The sequence below is a fragment of the Mus musculus genome, chromosome 8 (assembly GCF_000001635.26).
Source record: "Mus musculus strain C57BL/6J chromosome 8, GRCm38.p6 C57BL/6J".
Lineage (NCBI taxonomy): Eukaryota > Metazoa > Chordata > Mammalia > Rodentia > Muridae > Mus > Mus musculus.
Window position 1 is genome coordinate 82,891,851 of NC_000074.6, and position 4,210 is coordinate 82,896,060.

At 41.9% G+C, this 4,210-nt stretch overlaps 1 protein-coding gene across 4 annotated transcripts in view; it reads left to right on the forward strand.

The window, feature by feature from the left end:
• Positions 1 to 4,210, forward strand: part of Rnf150 (ring finger protein 150) — a 228,006-nt gene that overhangs the window by 28,585 nt on the left and 195,211 nt on the right. The gene's annotated exons all lie outside the window — the stretch shown is intronic.

The window sequence follows — 4,210 nt, forward strand, 5'->3', positions numbered from 1 at the left end:
AGTTCAGAGGCTCTTCTGGAGTTCTCTGCAGGCCTCTTAGCTGTGCCTCCCATTGAAGTTACTGCCCTAACGCCCGAGTGTTCCAGAAAAGCAGGAGAGGTTCTGGACAGAGCTGTTCTTGTCTGAACACTCCCACTTAGGTAGCAATTTTGCAATGACGGGGAAAAGGTGATCCTGTCTACCTCTCTTTCAGTATGTGACCAGCAAGTTTACATTTGGTTGAGTGTTGTGCTGGAAGGTCAATGTGTTAAACTGCCTTAAAGAAAGGCAGAGGGTGGATCAGAGGCCAGCATTCATTTTAGGTCATTGTGTTCCCTCATCACCACCTTGGTTTCTAACATTCCATGTCTTCCAGTCATTCTAAAATTTTAGAACAGGGAACCCTAGAGAGAAATTTTAATCAATATTTCCTTCTTGCTAATAGTGATGGTGAGTGGAGCAGAGAAATGATTCGAAAAGAAGCCTGCAAGGCGGTTTTATTTATTTGCCAATTGTGGACACACTGGAAAGCTGATCATAATAAACATGGCCACTTCCCTGGCATGCATCTTTGATGCCCACTTCCCTGGCATGAATCTTTGCACAGCAGCCTCAGAAGATGAATCCCAACTTAGATACTGCTGAGCTGGAGTAACTGTCAGAATGGGGAAGGGTGCAATAAAATCATGCTCATCTGTTGACTTTGCATCATTGTGGATCAGTCTACACAATGGAGTTCGGAACATTCCTGGCCCCATTACTGATTTATAGTAGTTGTACAATGTTTGTGATCAGATCCATGGTTTTAGTGTCACTTTGGATGTAGAAGTGGTAGAAGAAGGAATATTGCTAGTTTCCATTAGACCATTAGGCAAGTTTCCAGAATCCAATCCATAATTACATCTTCAAATAGAGAGAGAGAGAGAAAAAAAACCTCTCACCTCATTCTCCCATGGAAGAATCATTTCTTTGCTCCTTTCTGGAAATTACTGTTTTGAAAATAAAATGTTGAAGATGCTAAAAGTATTTCAAGACAAGACTGCAACATAATGGGCATGCTTCAAAGTCATGTAAACAAAATTTATATAGAATCTAGTTGTGAGTTGGGCATTCCTGTCTCCTGAAGTCTCCATCCTGCTTATTTTAGTCTCTATGGTCTTTAGAGCTGCAAACACTTCTCTAAGGTTATTTTGCCTTTTTGTGAAGCTTCTGTTTTTATGGTTAGCAAGGTTATTTGATAATCTCTCTCAGATACATTAGACGATACTAAATCAGATTTCAAATACACAACTTTGCCTGTACCCAGCTTTATTTTGGTTCTAGGGATCTGAACTCGGGTCCTCCTGAGTGTCCTCACTTTACCACTGAGCCACCTCTGCAGACAGTTTTGTTTCAGTGTATAGAATAGCAATGAAAGTTAAGAGCCCATCGCATAATATCTGTCTCAATATTACATTACAAAACACTGTTCTCAAGGGTGTTTTAACCTTTGGCAATGTGAATGACATATTCTGGCTTTTGTCACATGGTCAGTGACAAACTCCCTGCATTCAAAGTGTAGCTTCTAGCCTCTCATTTTCCCTTCTGCTTCCACAAAGTAGACACTGTGTCCAAAGTTAGAATACTCTTGACCTTCACCAGACCTTCTGCTTCCTCAGGAGACCTCTTAGGATTCTTCTTTGGAATCCCATAGCCTTCATTCCACACAGGAGACATATACTTGAACTGATTTTTTCAAGACAGCTGAGCATAACTGACCACTGGTCACCCAAACTTGATCTCTCTCTGTGTATTTCATGCAGAATCCAATCTATTTCCCTTGGCCTTTCTCTCCTCTCCAGCTTTCTCTCTTCAGTCAGATGTTTCTCTTCTGCTTTGTCACAAAGAGGCTTCAGCCTCTCCCTGAAGTTCAAAGCCTGGCAGTGTCCTGCTCTTGAGTTCTTCTGCCTGCTCCATTACAAGGTGTTTCCTGCTTGCCATGGCCCATTCCTTCAAAAGCAATGTGTTTCCATGCCTTATACAAGTATAGGAGAATCGCACAAACCATATTAAAGCTATAACAAATGTTGACATTAACTTCACTGTAATTGGGTAAGAAAGGTAAAAATAATACCAGTCCAACACATGGGGAAGTATCCCTAGGCAGACATTTCAGGGGGAAATCCCATTAGAGTTAGATAACTATGGAATAGATCCCTGGAGGTAACAGGAAGAAGCCCAGGCTCGTAGGTTTTTAAAGTCAACTGAAAAGATACTTAGCCATAGTTTTAGGACCACCTGGTGCTGGCTAAAGTGACTGAATCAAAAGTCCAACAAAACTTTGTGATGTTTTAATCTTGAATTTCAAGTCAGCACTCTTTGTGCAAACACAAACCAAACTGCTCTTAATAAACTAGGAGAAGCTGTCACAAAGTTAGGGAAGGCAGCTGTGGGGAAAGACATACCTGACTGATTCTCATACTGATTTTATTTAAGTTTTGTTTACTTTTTAGGTGTGCAAGAGTGTGTGTGAGGTGGGTGGGTGTGTGCATATTGGAATTCAGGTGTCCCCAGAGTCCAGAACAGAGCACTGGATCTTCACATTGGTGTATGGAACCAAACTCTCTGGTCTTCTATAAGAACAGTCTGCATACAGTGAATCATCTCCCTAGCTCCTACTTTATTTTAATTTTGTGTGTGCATGTATGTATGTACACATTTATGTGTGTAAGGCTATGTGAGTGTTCATGTGTCAAAAGTCAACCCGGGGTAGGGCTCCTCACGTGCCTTACATCTCAGCCTTTGAGACAGGATTTCCCATTTGGTGCTGGTCAAGTAGACAAGCTGGCTGGAGAGCCTCAGGGATCTGCGCATCTCCAGCTCTCAGTGCTGCCACCACAAACACAAGCTGCCATTCCCTCGATTTTAAAAAATATGAGTCATAGAAAACAGAGGAGAAGTGGTCTTGGGAGAGAAGGGAGGTTGGGAGCAGGGACTGAGAACAGAAGAGGAAAGAGAAACTGTGATTGGAACGTAATATAGGAGAGAAGAAAACATAGATAGATAGATAGATAGATAGATAGATAGATAGATAGATAGATAGATAGATAGATAGATAGATAGATAGATATCCTAGGAATTGAACTCAGATTCTCACACTGTTTCTCCAGCCTGACTGCTTTAGTATTGGGTGTCAAGAGAGGGAAGCTGAGATAAACACAAAGAACAGATCCAAAGACAGCGTTAATAGAGATCTTAGTAACACTACTGCGTCTGTCTGAGAGAGATCAGAAAACAAACTCAGAACCTCAAAGCATGTTTTTTCTCTAGACCTGATTCCTATTTCATGGCAGAGCCGTGGCTGACTCTGAAATGCAGCAGCGCCAGTGGTCACAGTTCACTGTTGGCGTCACAGAGTTTTGGTGGCACTGAATGCTAGCCCAGCCCAGTGACATCTGGCTAACACAATTGCAACACTTGGAGGCCCAACTCTGCCCTGGGCACCAGCCAAATGCTGGGGACCTGGGTGCATAGGAATAACTAGAAAGGGCTGTTTCTCATTAGATCAGTTTTGTGATAATTACCTCTGGCAAATACAAGATTACTCCTGTGCAGCCTCGGAAGCAATGTGGAGTGGCTGGTCTGGAGCAACCTAGAACATTCTTCTTTCAGGGGAAAATGCGGTCAAAGGCAAAGACTAGGTGACAATGTTTTTTGTATATATGTTGATGGTAGCTGGAGTCAGATGTTTATGTGTGCCCCCTCCCTCAGTCTAGAAGGAGCCATAGGAAAGCAATTGGCAGCTATCAGGGCTGAAATTGCCTAACAACACTTAGTAACTGAATTTGTCTCTAAAGTGCAACTCTACCATTAGCACAGCTCAAAAGATAGATAAAACTAAGAAAAAGGTTTGTGTGCATAGAGTAAGGAGTTGGTATTCCTTTAACATGTAAAAATAAAATACTGCAAACTTTAGCAAGAAATGATAAGGAGCTCAGTAGAAAAACACCCAAATACATAAAAACGGGCAGTTCACATAAAGAACCGTAGTTGATGATACTAAAGTTAAAAAGACTATCTACATATAAAATCCACTCTTAAGAGCACTTGCTGTGTTTCCAGACAACCATGGTCAAGTTCAGCACTTGGGTTTCACAGCTCACAACTGCCTTGTAACTCCAGTTCCAGGAAATCTAATGTCCTCTTCTGTCCCCTGCAAGTACATTAGTGGCAGGCACACACACACACATTC